Source organism: Manacus candei, unplaced genomic scaffold (assembly GCF_025592945.1).
Source record: "Manacus candei isolate 608988 ecotype Guabito, Panama unplaced genomic scaffold, ASM2559294v1 h1tg000049l, whole genome shotgun sequence".
Lineage (NCBI taxonomy): Eukaryota > Metazoa > Chordata > Aves > Passeriformes > Pipridae > Manacus > Manacus candei.
Window position 1 is genome coordinate 15,106,593 of NW_026138097.1, and position 16,720 is coordinate 15,123,312.

The window sequence follows — 16,720 nt, forward strand, 5'->3', positions numbered from 1 at the left end:
CGATGACTTCCAGTGGGTTCTTTGGCTTCCATTAAACATCATTAATGTTTTCAAAGAAGCATGAAATCCACACTCATGCTTCCTCTGTTCCCCCTCCCCCCTCCCTGTCCCTCTTGCATCACAAAGGGGACCTTCTTTTGTTATATTTGGATAATTATTCTGCTATCTTCCCTCCTGCTACCGACTAAACATCTGTGATTGATGAAGAGAACACATTGAGAATTTGAGATGAAAAACTGAAGAGAGAGCAAAGCTGGGCAAATGAGCCAGTGGGTTGAAGCACTTGGGACATTAGAGGGTGTCAAGGATGGCAAATGACTTCATTGAAGTAATGATGATAAACATTTTATCCCTGTGCATATATGTGCATTATACCTAACGATCTCAAGCGTAAGTAAGTGAAGAAAGGCACTAAATAAATCATACGAACAGGCCCTAAATGGGAATCCCTAAGGAATGGGATCTGAATTGTAAATGCGTGCCTGAATTTCACACATCAAATTACAATAAGGAGATTGATATTTTAAACAGCTCTGTACTTAAAGGGTACTGTATCTCGTCTTGAGGTTTTTTCTTTTGCTTAGGGTTTTTTTTTCCCCAGTTACACTGTGTGTATATATACACATACACATACACATATGTGTGTGTGTAAATTCATTAAAGGAGGTACTTTGCAGATCAGTGGGTTGCTCTGGGTTTCATTAGCATTTCAGAGACTGTCTAAAAAGTGTTTTCTGCTTGACTGAGATTTTTTCAAAGGCATAAATGCTCAGGGACAAATTCTTTTCTGTTACACCAAAGAAAATAAAAAAAAATTCCTTACTTTAAATGAACTTACTCTAGACTTGGTCTGATGGAACTGAAAATATATTTTGACACGATAATACTTCTTTTATTTTTGTCTCTCCCTTCCTCAAATTGTGGAGCCAAATTCTTAGATGGTGTCAACTGGCAAAACTTCTTGAGTTGTTAGCAGAGTGTGCCTGTTGGCACGAGCTGATTTGGTCCAGTAGCTGCACAAATGGAGAATGGACTTCAGTATTAAAGGAAACAGGCCTTATGCAGAACAAATTATAGTAGAAATATCATCTTGTTCCCTTTCAGTCTCAGACGACTTAAAATCATCAAAATACAACTGCAGTACTATAAACACACATTAATAAATCTAATAAGGCATGGGAAAGCTTCCAGTCCAGAAGAAATGATAATGTCTAATTAGAGATAGCAACACTATGTCCTCACAGATAACCCTGACTCCCACTACATTCTTCAGTGGAAATACATAAGAAGATAACCATGGAGATTTAAAACCTCTGGGATTTCAGCTGTTTTCCAGATTTTTCTCATTAGAAGAAAATGTTTTTCATCCAGTTAGGAAGAGGATTCTGCCCACAGACACCACAGTCATCCCAGGACCTTCACATCTTTCTTCCCAGCAGTTGAAGGAAGGCTGGATGAAGGAGCAGGGTTTGCATGAAAGCTGAAAGTCTTTTCCCATTACATTCCTTGACAGGCAGGAGCACTCTCAGGCCAGGCTTTTGGAAATGCTGCACCTGAGTTTCTCATTCAGCATTTCCAGAGAAGAAAGAAGTAGTGAATGAACCTTTTAGGTATCAACTCTCCTGGCTTTTCCCCCAGAGGATTGCCAGCCCTGTACACAGATTTCCTTTCCCAGGTCTTGATCTTAACTCAGAAATTACATACTTCATTTAATTGCAATATGCATTGATTCTTTGTGTTGCTGCTAAGGATATGCACTTCCATGTGCTTACATATATGTACATTATACCTGCATACTTGTTTGCATATCTATGTGTATGTGTACACACACATATACACATGCAGTTATTTTGCATTTAGGAAATATTTGCACAGCATACCATGCCGTAAGTAAGAAATTTAACTCATCCCCTGATTAAGCTTTCCCAATAATGAGAAATCTGGAAAGTGATCACATGAAATACACATTTTCCATTTAAATAAATCCTTTCTGCTACAGATACTTATAAAAAGCAAACCCATATATTGATTTGTAACAATTTCCATGTGCTTGGTGGCGTATAAAGCATGGCAAGAGTAGTGGAGTCATGGAGTAGTGTTAGGTATAAGCGGCAGATCTAGAGTTCACTGAAGTCTTTCTCTGAAGCTAATTCCAGTATTTACCCAGAATAGAGCAATCTTTGAATACTGGGGATGAACTACTTTAACTTTTTTTTCCCCCAAACTGCATATATTTCAGTGTATTGCTAAATTATATGTAAGTTTTCCCATCAGCACTGCAACCACTTTTATTTTACTGGAAATACAAAGTGGCTTTTTGAAATATAAAAAAGACATAATCGCTTATTCTTTACATCAGCAAGCTATATTTTCTATAATCTGGAAAAAAAAGAAAAGGTGTAGTCCCTCCTGGAATGGTAAATCCATCACTAGACTTACTTGATTGTTGATTCATTTTCAGAAATACATTGACACAGACCCCTCTGTGAAAAAGAATCTTCCCTTTTCTTCCATTCCTTAACTGGCATGTCATATTTTTGCCTCTTTGCATGATTAATGTTGTTTTGAAAGCTTCAAAAATCAATAGTCTCAATTGTATACATCTGTATTTTAAATATGTTCTGTTATCTTAGTTTACAAGCCAACCTGCAAAATATGTTTCCTGTTGGAGTTAATATGTGTGAGTGGTGCAGCTAGTGATAATGTAGAAGGTTTTCTGATCTGAGTGAGTCCTTGCCATGAAACCAGATCCTCCTTGCAGATTCAGGAATGTGGTATATCTGGTAAGATTTCCCTCCAGAACTCCAGGAAGCATGTTTCTTACTAGATTTCTTTTTTCCTTTTCTTTTTTTTTTGAAGTGCCACTGTTTTGTCTTGCTCTTGCTGTCCTGGAAAGATTTTGTACAAAGGTGCACAAGACATAGCTGGTGCAACATATTTCTTCATGTCTGTAGCCAGGAGATACCTCCACGCTCTCAAATTCCTCTGTCTTCCTCAAATGTTCAGCATATTCAGTGTATTGCAGGATCAAACCTTCAGTGGATACCCCTGGGGAAATCAGAAGAAAGATTCCTTGAAGCCAGTTAGCACCATATATATTCAATGAACACAAAGGGGATGAGACAGAGCATAATCCAGTATTTGAGGGGTTTTACTGGCATGATATTGCAAAGATCATGTTAATCCATGCTGAGAAACACTGCAGGTTTTGTGAGGGTTAAATGTGTGTTCTCTGTCAATGTAGGAATTTGCCCCATAAGTGTTCGCAGTACTCCTGTTTTCTAACTCAGAATCAGAAACTGACTGCCCAACTGAGCCTGGCCTATGCTAATCCTTTAATGTGTTGCAGTCTGAAGGAGGGAAAATAAATATTTTACTGGCAGGATCCTCTTTTCACCTCAATATATTTGATATTTATGTGCTTGACAATTTACAGAAGCATAGAATATTAGTCCTGGTCCCAGAGAAATAGATCAGTGGATGGGACTACATAATAATCTGTAAAAGCTATTTATAAATGTTGCCAGCAACTTCTATGACATCTATGGAGTCCCTGCAACCCTTCATATTGTTATTAAAATTCCTACATATCTCTACAATACTTCGTGTGCCTCTGTGGTCTAAACCATTACTAGAAAATAGTTACACCACTGTAAATTCAGAGTATGAATGTAGAAGAACCAACCCATTTCAGGAGAAAGATGGGCAGAGGAGTAGAAGGGAAACCTGCTGAAAAGCACAGTTGAACCCTTTCTACTGTGGAAATGAATCTCGTTTTGATGCTGGGGGCTGAGTTCATGTTGATGCACAGAAGTAAAACAAGAGTATTCAGACAAGTGGAACATGATCTGATAAGCCTGGAAATAACTCTGTCAGGCTATTCAGCCTGAATGACATCCCTGTCTGTGTCCTTTCAACACGTTTGATTTGAGTACAAGCTTCCCAGAGGAAGGCTTTTCCTGTTCTTTCTGTCCTGCTTTGCTACTTCACAAACTCCCTGATGGCAGAAGCAGTGCAGGCTGATGTGAAAGAAGAGTTATACACTTTTCTAGAAGGGACAATATTTCTTCTGTGGTTTGTTTTTTTTTTTTTTTTCAGCATTGTAACCTCTCTGTCCTTTCAATATGTACCAGTCAAACCTTTTCCTTACTCTGCCAACTTAATAAGGTAATGAAGTTGTGCCTTTCATTTATAAGATGCTTGAACTCTGTGTGTGTACATGAACAGATAAAACTAGAAACAGGTCTACTCAGGTTTTTCCAATATGAAGGAGATGAAACAATTTTTATAGACTTCCCAGAGTACAATTTCATTAAGGTCGATATTCGCTGAATGAAACTTTTGCAAAATGTATATCCTTATTACATGAATAAAATGCAACAAGATTTGTGCCTGAAGATTCATAGATATGAATAATGTTCACACAATACCAAATTTCACTAAACTTTATATTAAGATTTATATTTGAATTATAGTCTTCAATTTGCACGATTTATGCCCTAGTGGTTACATGACTGCATTTATCAGAAAGGGGCTGTTCTTCAGGGAGGTAATTCTACTTAAGCTTGTGATCATTTGACTCTTGATCAGTGAAGGGAACTGATTTTCTGTGTCTGTCTCTTCATGTTTTCCACCCTCATATGCTTTAAATCTGGCAAGAAGGATACATATTTCAAATCAGGATATGAATCACCTGCCCATGAATCAGCCAAATGCAGGCTCTGCACCTAGCACCATCTTTAATATTTCTCCAAGACATGCCAGTTGTTCTATCCACAATATGCATCCCTTTTAGAAATATGAAATATTTTTTATTGGGAAAAGTAAATACTTCCCACTCTTGTTATTTAATCTTCACAGTATATCATATTGTCTAAGTGTTTACTTCTGAGCAATCAGGCATGTCATAGGTGGATGGGAGATCAGCAGTCCTTATACAGTCTTCAGATTCATACTGTTATCTCCAAAGCTGTTGTGTACCCATTACCACAAATTGAATGGTATTGCCTTTGGGAGAGGGATATTGACCAAAGTCAGAAAATTGGGGAAGCATGGGAAAACTTGGATCAGGATGCAAAGGTGAATGAGTTGACTCTGCTAGGCTATGGTAAACAATGAAGATCATCAATATGGTCTCATTAATGTGACCACTTATACCTGAAAGAAACCTTATTGACTATTGTGATATCAGTTGTATTAATCAATTAACAAATAATATTTTCATCTTAATAAGAAAGAACAGAATAATCTCAAATAGATTTAGCATACTAGAATAGAAATAGCCAGATAATCATCACTTAAAATAAAACAGGACAAAACTCTTCATGCTTTTTTCCAAAAATATAATTCAAAAACCAATAAAAATTAAAGGGAAAGAATCACCAAAATCCCCTTTTATTCATGACTGATGCCTCTTCTGCAGCTGCAAGCACATTCATTTCTGCATAATCCTTAGCAGTGCAGAAGAAAGAGATCCTTCAGGTGAAAGGTTACCTACATTTATAATGTCAGGTACTGAGACTGGTGAGGTAAAAGGTAAATGGTAATTTTATCATTAGCATGCCTGACCCCTTGCCCCCACCATATCTCATAGGGGACGTTAAGAACAGCTCACCTGTCAAGATGCAAACACTTAAAGGTCAATGCGCACAGAAATCTTCAAGAGCTTACAACTGAATTGCTGACACCTTTTATTATCACCGCTTAAATAAATGATTCAAGTGGCAAGACAAGGGTAAGATTGCTTTAATGTCAAGATTTGCAGTAGGAATTCTTGGAGCATTATTTTCTAACCTCTGATTACCTGGATACGATTTTTTAATTCTGGAACTGTATGAACAACCACGTGAATTTCACATCATCTAAAGGAGTTTAAACACATATTTCTCTTTTGCAAGGCTTTCCAGCGCTGCACAAGGAGGAAGTTTTGCTTTCACTGGAACAGTGAGTGCAGAGTCCTAGATCCACTATCATCCTAGTGTTAGAAAACTTGGTGACCCTTGTGTATGAGAAGTGGATAGTCATGACTTATGGAAGGATATCTTGCAACCTGATGACAAAATTTTTTAAACTCTTGCTACACCTCATTGTACATCTCAAAACATTTTCCAAGTTGTTTTTACATTGAAAAGTTCTGAAGAGTGGATACATCAACACCAGGCTTTGGTAGTGCACCAAGGTTTACCTATGCATGGAGTATTTATAGGATCAACAAGTGTGATTCTAAGGGGTGAGTGTAATTTACTCCTGACAGTACATATTACATATCCCGTTGTTAATAGAAGGATCAGTCGGGTATACAGGACCCCTGAGCATGACCCATTTAGAGCTGATGCTCTGTAATACTAAAGTAAAAACTTGGTATTAACACTGTAATGGACAGTCAGATAGCAGTGGTGTGTGTTGATCAGGACAGAGAAATGGATCCATCTCTGATTCTGCTGCTCATCAGGCACTGTCAGACATTTCCTGTCTTGGAAATGACTGACTTCAGTTTTATGGAGCTCTCACAGCAACACAAAGAAGAAACGTGAAGCAGAATGAAGGTGGCTTATGTTACCCAAAAAGCAGATCTTACTCCTTTCTGAAGAACAGGTTAAAAATCTCATAACTCTCTAAGATCTTCTAGAATGAATCTCCTTTTCTTACACCTGTTACATTGCTTGCTATTTCCAGTAAGACCATACTAAACCTTGTGCAAGTGAGTTACTCTGAAGGGAGAAGATATGTTCTTTTGGGGAACTGTCAATGGTGAAGCAAGAGGAAGCAGGGTCAATTTGGTACATATGTGTGGTTACAACTTGATGTTGCTTGAACGGTGAGTGGTTTGAGATTAGTGTACATGTTAAAGCTGCCTTACATAGAAAGTTACAATACTTCATCAGTAGAGGATACCCTGAGTATCCACCCCTATAAAGTAGCAATATTTTCAGTTTGACAGTACAAACACAGCAACTGATTATTTGTGTGTGATGCAATCCCTCTGCATCTCTCTCTTTTGTCCTCCCCACACAGTGATCACTGTTCTCATTAATCTGATGTCCTCTGCCTTGTCTCCATCTACTCAATCTCTCCTCAGAAATAATACATTCACTTCCTTCGACTTAGTCACTTTCAAATTTACTTCTCCAGGTAATGTTCTAGATAAATTTCCCATACATTTCATGAAACTTCTTCCTAAAACAGTTACACACCACTGAAGCTGTCAAATGAAAACCTTCATTTTTCCTTCTCACCTATCACCTATATCACTAGCATATTAGTGCATTTTGCATTTTTTCCTGAATTATTTTGTTCTTGCCATCTTGTTGTTCTGTTGCATAAAGACCTTTACACAAGTTATCCCAGTGGGACTTAAACTTAGCCTGATGCTTAAGCACTTAGCTGAGTCAATGATGTCACAAGTGAAGTGCTGGAACTACAGTTGCCGATTCCTAAAAGGAATCACATAAAAATACATTCTTTTGAAGGCAACTACAGCTTCCTACCTGCAGAGCTGCTTTCATCGAATTTAATACACAGAACAAAACTGTACAAACTGTAATCTTTTTTGCCTTGCCCTTCTCTTGTGCATCAAATACTTCTGTACTATCTTGATTTTGACTATACGCAATTAAGATAATGTAGAATGGTTTATAACCATTATAAAAATATTTTTAATTTTTTAACTGACCACCTGAGGAAGACACCTGCTAGTAATAAAATTATTTTTACCACATACCTTTCAGGACATGAGAGAAATAAAACACTTTCATTTTTATGCAAGTATTATACAACCATGCTTAAGCAAAACATCTGTTATGCCTCACCTTTTTATGTTGCTTGGTTGTTTTTCTTGTTTGTTTTGAATGATTTATTTTCCACATCATCAGAAGTATTCAAAGAGTAATCAACAGGCGAGATTACCCTAGCAAACACTCAAAAAAGCTCAAAGATACAGAGGTTTCCTCATTTGTTTACCATGCAAAGCTGTTTCTTTTTGGATTACAATGGTCCCTACTTCAAATCTGATTGTGAACATGTGCAGAACATGCCACTGCCTCTGACACTATCTGGTTACTTGCATATGTGGAAATAGAGTCTCCTAAATATGGAAAGTAAGCATCATGTTGCTGCTCCTGTCTGGATGTTGACATGTTAGATAATAAAAACAGATAGTCTCGATTTGTAATACAGTACTGTTGATGGAAACCAGCTCCTAACAGGTGGAACATGACAAAATATATCCAACTCACCACCTTTTCCCTGCAGAAAAGGATAACTGATGCACTTGCACCTCTCCACAAAGGTGGAAGATGCTCCTCTGACCATTTCCAAGACACAGAAGAAGGCAGAGATGCCTGAAGGTATGCACACTTTTATATCTGTTGATGTATGCTGCCATAAACCCCACCATGTTGTAAAACATCTCATTCTGTACGCACAAGGAAGTAAAATTGAGAAAAGCCTGGGCTGCATATTCTGAAACATTCTTGGTTTGAGAAGTTGATATTCTATTTCAAGATCAGACCCCCCCCTCCCCTTTCTTACTATGTATCCACACAGACTAACACAAAGTGGATACAGATCACAAGTAGTTTGATGTGGAAGTATCTGATGCTTACTTTTCCTCAATGGAAGTGCCAAAACAACAGTGCCCAGGAATGAAGCATTCGGCCATAGCGCTTCAGGATGATGGTTGTTTTTAAATATGGTTGTAAGGCTTTCAGGTAGCTCTTTCCTCCATAATTCTGCTCCCCTACAATCCACTTTCTTGTGCACATTTGTGAAATCAGACCTCAGTGCAGTAGAGGAGCAGACAATCAGATTAATGTATTCTAATACCTCCTAATGTAGACCAATTTTTTTGTTGTTGTTTTGTTTCTTAACAACCTCCAAATGCAAAATACGGAGGAAGCCATGCATAAATTCTGGTTATAGTGTCATCCCCTAAGAGACAAACACAGGCAGGAGCGTTTTTATGGAAGAAAAAAAAAAAGAACATTCAATTTTCCACTACAAAACAGGTGCACTCAGATTTTCAAAGTACATCACACTTGTCTCTCTTGTTTATTTAATCCTAATTTATTGAATCAAGACAAAGAATAGTACAGTTTGGTTTTCTGGCGTGTTCATGTCCACGGCAGAAAGAAGGTCATTGCATTTGGGTACTAATCTACCAGTGCAGTAAGCCGTGATTAAAATGTCTTGGTAATGTTCTCAGAAAAGCATTACAACTGCTTGAATCCATATCCATCCATGGTCAGAGAAGAGGGGATGCTAGTCTAGTTTGGTTAAATACATATAAACTTATTCCCCAGTCAGTCAGCTAGAGCAGTAGCCCTGCATTTCAGCAAGCTAAATAAAAAGATTGCCTGGGGTCAGGATAAAAGCAAAGGTACGCAGGGCCATGAAATAGTTTTTGCTGTTATCATTTCACTTCAGAGGACCCAATAGAGCTCTCACCAAAGATCATGAGTGACCTCAGCTCTCCTTATAAGTTTTTTATGCCCTTAAATTTATTATAATGTCCACCAAGAAAGTGAAGGGTTAAATGAGAAGGGCAACTGGGGGAGGGGGGGGATGTGTGTTTTGGTTTTGTGTTATGTTCTAATTCTGTCAAGGAGACTGACCTTTGGACAGATAAGCAGGGAAGGATGGAGTCCTTAGAATAAAGTGAAATGAAGGTGCAATGCAAAAAAGATATCTCTGTTCAACTTCTAAATGAAGTTCTGTGTGCCTGAGCCTCACTTCCCCTCCTGCCACTGCTGCAGCTTCTCCTCTTCTTTTTTTCATAATCGTCCCTGTTATGAGTCTTTGTTCACAAAGGTGGAAAACGCGGAGGGCTCTAATGATGCATTATCACAGGTCAGAGAATGAACCATATAAATCTCCCTGGCATTTGCCTCCACACAATACCTCTAAAAGGACAGCAGCATTCCTTAAAGATGTAGCTTTTCCCCAGTCAGACAACTCAAACAAGGCAATGCACCTGTGGGCTTTTGCCAGGATAATCACCTTTTCCTCTTACTGCTCCTTGGACATCTCCGACCTTGTCCACTATTCTTCAGTGTTCCATGGTTTCTGTAATGAAGACTAAAATTCAATTGTACATCTGAGACTAATAGCTTTTAAATCTAAATTATTTCTCTCGCAGTTACAGTCAGACTGTCATAAACATGTAAGCAGTGCAGTACAGAGAGGAGAGATGCTTTCACTGTAAAAGCCATTTTGAAAGCAAAGCTTCAGTATAATTTAAAGATGTTATTGTTGTTATAGTTGGAGACTGATGGAGCTGTCTTTGAAGACAATGTCAGTTCTGCAATTGGCTTGGCTTAAATCAACAGAGAAGGGACCTGGATTGTAGAGAGGAGCGAGAGTAAGACTATGTGTAAAATATCAGTAATCAATGGCAGTTGCATTATTGTCATGACAGTATGATGGTAGTTCAGTGAAGCAACTATGAATTTTTCACAGTACCACTGAAAGACTTTCAAAGAAATAACAAGGTTTACTATATATTACACAAACAATTACCAAGGATAGAATAGAATAGAATAGAATAGAATAGAATAGAATAGAATAGAATAGAATAGAATAGAATAGAATAGAATAGAATAAATTTTGTCATATACTTCAAGAAGAAGTATATCTTTTAAACCAAAGACCATTGTACAGGTTTTCAGCTGTTGTAAATGAAATAGCAGCACCACTGAAGTCAATGCACTAGTTTAGACCAACTTAGTATTATAAATTTGCAGCTTAATTTATGATGACTCGCTTCACATTTAGAATTACACTAGTGTTGACTTGCTGAAGATATCGATATTGCCATTTTGTAGGAATCTAGGTCCCCTTTCCTTGCACCCTGAATTGGAATTACCAGTTGTACATGGAAAGATAACCGAGAATTGAACACTTGATTAATACTTTTGATATTGCCAAAATAATGGCAGTTGTTTTTAGGGCACCACTGGCCATATGGAATCAAGTGCAATACTAGCTTTGAGTAATCCATTGATTATGGCCTCCAATACCAGTGCTGGTATTATAACTAAACTCACAATAGGCTCATATTGTATTTTTAGGGAATATGTCTTGTGCAGACTTGCTCTTCATCCTGACAAAGATTCTCCAGTCCTTGTGGGCATTGTGGTAGACCTTAACAAAATAATTTTCCCCTCCTCTATTTCCTTGTGATGGTTTGATTACTTAGCAATAGAAAAACTAGTAATTGGAGACAGTAGTCATGAAGTAGTAAATTGGTAAGCAAAGGTTGTTCTGTATATGCTATTTTGTGTGTCTGATGCAGATGTGAATTCAATCACAAGACACAAAGCCATAGTGGACATGTTTGCCATTTCTACTGTTCTCAGAACTAATTTTTCATAATGAAATCCCATTTATTTTGCACAATGCTCATCTATTTATTTCTCTCTTGGTTCATTTGTGTTTTATCATGTTTCCTGCAGAGCTGTTTTGCAGCTGTTAACATAAGCAGAATCTTTTCTTCTATCTCCAGACTAAAGGTTGCATGTATTTCTTTTCTAGGTGTTCTCAGAACAGCATGTTTTCTCATCATGATGCCTCTAGACAGACTAGCAATCATTTTCCATCAAGTTCAACTTTTACTTATGGTTTTAAAACAAATTTATCTAAATCACAAAAGCATTTATGGCTATGTTCTTCAATCTACTTATTTTACATTCTCTTTCATGAACGTTCAGATCTGATGATCAAAGGCACTTAATTGGTCCCTCGTTAAAACTCTTTGGGTGCTGGGCTTTGAATTGCTTTACATTGCCCTCAGAGGATTATCTTTCTTTTAGTCATACAATATTATAAAGCTATTGCATTTAGTCAGTTCCAAAGCAGAACTGGAATTTTCAGTGTGTTGTTCCTTTTACCAATGCCAATGAGAATGAAGTTGTTCTGTATACTCTAACATGCTGATTGGATTGGCTTTTGCATAAACAGCCATAAACAGATACCTGGCATGAAAAATAATAATGCTTATATTGAATTTCCATTGCACAATGCACATCTCTCCCTGCAAAGTAGCAGGTTTTGCTAACCAATGTTTCGTGGCAGCTGTATCTTACTTCCTGTGAACGCAGCAAGAGGTCAGCTGAGAGGACAAGCCTTTGCACAATGAATTTAAAGTATATACATGATGAAGTGCATGCAATCATCAGCAAGTGTTGGTGAATCTGAAAATAGACACAAATTCCACACAAGAAATTTTGAATCTGCCAGTAAAAATGGTAACAAAAACTGACTCCACAGAAAAGAGCAACATCTGCCGAGGAAACTCCTGTGATGGACATCAAGTTAATGATATTTATCTGTTGAGAACTTGGAGTGAGAAGCAGATTAGAGAAGAAGGTAAGAGAAAGAACAAAAAAAAAATTGCTTTTTTGTGCACACAGCTAAATTACAGAGCATTTTGGTTAATACTTGTCCTAACAAAGACCTAGTACAGCTTCAGAACCAAGGAATCTCCAGGATCTAACAAATGAATCAGAACTAAAATATATTTATCCAACAATAAACAAGTTATAAGAAATAAGAAAGGAAATTTTCCTTCATCTTTGTTAACACTAAAACTATAGCTGATGAAGCTGCAACTCTTATTCAGCTGTACCAACTCCTGAAAAAGCTTTTATTGCCTGGATTCTTTTTATCCCTGTCATCATGTTCTCACCAGATTTATAAAAAAGATAGCACAACCAACCTTCCACCCAGAAATACAAAAGTGCTGATCACACAAGTTTTCCCTGTGACTCTATGTATAGCCGATAAGAAAATGGTGTTTTACACAGAAAGATGCCACCTGGCATTTTATTATCGGCTCCAGTGCCTACTGGCAATTCAAAGCAATTCAGATTCACCAAAGTAAGACGTTCTGTGAGCCTGCTCTGTCCTGTCAGAACAGTCAGGGTCTGCAAATGACCTCTTTAGGTTTCAGGTAAACTTCAGTCTTTGAGCTCAAGGTAGAGCTGGGTATCACGTCTCCATATCCCACAGTATCACTAATACATTGTCTTGTCTGTTACTCAGAGTCTTTCCTTCTTCTAGGAAACTCAACCTCTAGGAATGGTAACCCCACCACTTTCCAGAGCAGTCCATTCCCATGTCTAATCATTCTTTCTGAAGAAATTCCTCTTAATGTCCAACCTAAACCTCCCCTGGCACAGCTCAAGACTATGTCCTCTCATCATATCGCAAGTCGCCTCAGAGAAGGGGCTGACGTCCAGTCATCTAGGACTTCCCCAGTTATCCAGGACCAACGATAAATTATGGACAATGCCTCACTGAGCTCTTCCTAGCTGGAAATTAAGCACCACACAGCTGCTCACTCAACCCCTTCTCTTTCCCCATACACCAGTGGAATGGGAGGAGAGTAAAAGTCTAATAATTAATAATTTAATCATTTAGATAAATTTAATCATTGAAAACAAAGTAAAATACAATAATAATAACTATATTATAACTATATTATAATTATATTTTAGTGAAAATCATAGTAACAGTAGTAGTAATAATAACATTGTTCTTGTTGCTGCTATTACTATTATTACTATTATATTAAGGAAAGAAAAAACAAACAAGCAATGCACAATACAATTGCTCATCACCCACTAACCGATGCCAGATCCCCATTCTTGAACCCAGATCAGCCCCCAGTTTATAAAGCAAGAATGATGCTCTATGGTGTGGAATAACTCTTTGTCCAGTTTGGGTCATCTGTCTCAGCTATGCTCCCTCTCAGTTTCTTTTGTGTACCTTCTTACTGGCAGACCATGAGACACAAAAAAAACCCAAAAGAAAACCCCAAAAAAAACCCAAAACAAAACAAAACCCAAACCAACAAACAAACAAACAAACAAAAACTAACCAAAAAATTAACTCCTTGACTTAGGATAAACATGACTTAGCAAAAACCAAAATATCAGTATGATCTCATTCTGAATCCAAAACACAGCATTGCATCAGCTGCTGAGAAGAAATTAACTCTACCCCAGACAAAAGCAGGACATACCCCCAGCCTCCTCACCAGCATGGCAATGTGAAAAGCAGAAAAAGACTTGATGCTGTGCAAAAACTGCTGAGCAATAAGAAAAACATGCCTGTATTATCAACACCATTTTCAGCACAAATCCAAAACCCAGCCCCATGCTAGTCACTAAAGAAAATTTACTCTACCCCAACCAAAACTAACACGCTGAGCAACAGGTTTTGAATTGATGATACAGAGGGAACAAAATTCAGGCACCAAAGCCTTCTAGCTAGTTCTCATAACAGTACAAAGGGTCATTTTTCCAAACGGTTAAACTTTACCCTCAGGCTTTCAGGATTATGTGCTGTGTCATTATTAAGAAAAATCTCAATGCATTAAGAAGCAGCCATGTCTTTTAAAAAGACAGAGACTTTTTTTTTGCTAAAAACGACACAAAAATAAGAAAGCCTTATCACATAAGTAGTATGAACTATTTGTGAAAATAAAGTCTGTAATGAAAATTGACATTTCTTCAGCTCCTATAATTAAAAAAAGTATGTAGTCAAGACTATTTTTTTTTTTTTACTTAACAGGAATGGTGTTTAGTTCATCTGCATCTTAAGTGTGTGCCTAACATTAAGTGTGAAACTTAGAGAGCCCCTCATCTGTTCAAGTACCTTTGTAAAATCAGAACATGATTACAAAAGCCTATCTTTTTAGGCAAAATAAAGAAAGAGTTGACAACAGTTTAGGGAGTTATCTTGCCATTCCTACAAACAAACCTCATCAAATATTTTACCCATTTACCATCCGTTCTTTGCCATTAATTTGCTTACAGACCTGTTGTTTATGCCAACTCCTCTGGATTACTGAGGTATATGTAAGAGTAGATAGAATGGAAATATGCTGTAATTATATGGAAAGGGAATGAAGACAAGATCTTTCCTTTCTTGTTTGCTAGCATTTGGTGTTTATTGTTCTATAAATAAGAGTCAAAGCTATAAACACCAACACTCTCTTCAAACAGTGAAAAGTCATTGTAGTGGTTTTGGACAAACCACTGGAGAATTAGAACTCCAAATAGGTTACTTCCCTTTTGTTTTTTCCTCCCTCCCACCCCATCTAGTAATAATGTAGCAATACAGAGAAATATAAGTAAAAATAACAATTTACTGAAGCAAATAGCAGTAACTGCAAAGATATGGAGGAAAATGGTTTAAACCAACAAAGGCACAGAACAATTGCCTGGTCCCCTATGACAAAAATAAAAAATGGTGGCCAATCCCACTCTGCTGGCTCCATGTGGTTTCCCAGACAAAGACAAAATGGCAGGGGGGTCCCATGCTGGACCATAACTATGAGCTCAGGAGAACAAAGAAAACAATATTGCAAACTAGTTTTCCATGGTTTAATGCCCTCCTGCAGCCAAAAAACAACGGAGAACAAGGGCAGAGCAAAACCTGGAAAACCATCTCATCTGAAAAGAGCTATGTTGCCAAAAGTTCTAACTCCAACAGAAGCAGTGGTGGCCACAGTCCTGGCAGCAGTCCCAGCAACAGCAGTGGCAGAGACCCCTGTGGTTTACAGCAGCAAAGAGGCATCAAAGTGATGACTTCGGGCTTGCTTGTGGCAGGCTGTGATAGCAGAGCAGTGACCTCAGGGCTGGACTGCAACTCTGGTGGGGACAAGTCCTTCCCTCTCTTGCCAGGCAAATGACAATGGTGTCCCTTCTGCTTTCACCCTGTGGAACCCATCTAATGCTAAACCCAGCCTCCTATCCCTACAACTACAACAGTCATCTTTCGTATCCAACATAAAACAATTCAGTACAGTTCAACATGCAACAGTAAATGGAGACACTTCAGTGTGCAGATATCAAATGCAATTGCTTTTAACTGGAACAGTACTGCTTCACAAGTAATTGTGCTATATATTAGAAGAAGTCCTGAATGAGAATAGTTCAGCTTTTATATAAGCATGTGTGATGAATGAACAGTAGAATCAGCTGAGTCAGTAATCAATGGTTGACTACAAAATACATATGTCTGGGAATCCAATAAATTGGTTTATTTTCAGAAATCACATCTTATGTTGAATGTAGTGTTTATCAGCATTAATCTTCAATAGTGGCTGCCAGTGGGGCTGTAAGTTTTTCATTTGTGTGAGCTCCCTGATTGATGTTGTTCATACAAACTTCTATTCTCAAAGCAATATCTACATGGATAAAACATTTCACCATGATTAAGGGAATTATTGATGTTCTCATTGTTAGACAGTAACATCTCATCTAGGATTCACAAATAGTAGCAGATTCAGCAGCTAAAAGTTTTAGATATTTGTGGCAGTATAACAGATTCAAATCATGGGATGAGACCCCAGGCAAAGCACAAAACTTGCAGTGCAGAGAAGCAGGAGATTCAGATAATACTAATACAACTTCATGCCTTCACAGTTCTGCTTAAGGTCAATCCCTTGACACTTGCTGGCATGAAATTCAAGATGAGGTATAGAGAAACCCTGTCCACACCTAGGGAAACATTCACATGGAGGAACAATAACTTCTGACCTGCTCACTCTGCCCTCCTCTACTGTCCCATCCATGATCTCACCTCAAAACTAGAAAGTGTGAAGGGGAGCTTCTTGGAATATTTTAATTCTTATATTAGGGACGTTCTCCATATGCCACGAAAGAGGAATTATGTCTCACTTGTCTAAAGAAAATAAAGGAAAAGAAGGCATTCC

At 37.8% G+C, this 16,720-nt stretch overlaps 1 long non-coding RNA gene across 1 annotated transcript; it reads right to left on the reverse strand.

The window, feature by feature from the left end:
* Positions 1-2,808: 2,808 nt before the first annotated feature.
* Positions 2,809-12,185, reverse strand: LOC127476407 (uncharacterized). The gene is made up of 3 exons (XR_007906598.1): positions 12,054-12,185; positions 9,997-10,062; positions 2,809-3,048 (listed from the first exon to the last, which is right to left on the reverse strand). It is a non-coding gene; the product is annotated as an uncharacterized LOC127476407 (long non-coding RNA).
* Positions 12,186-16,720: the final 4,535 nt, after the last annotated feature.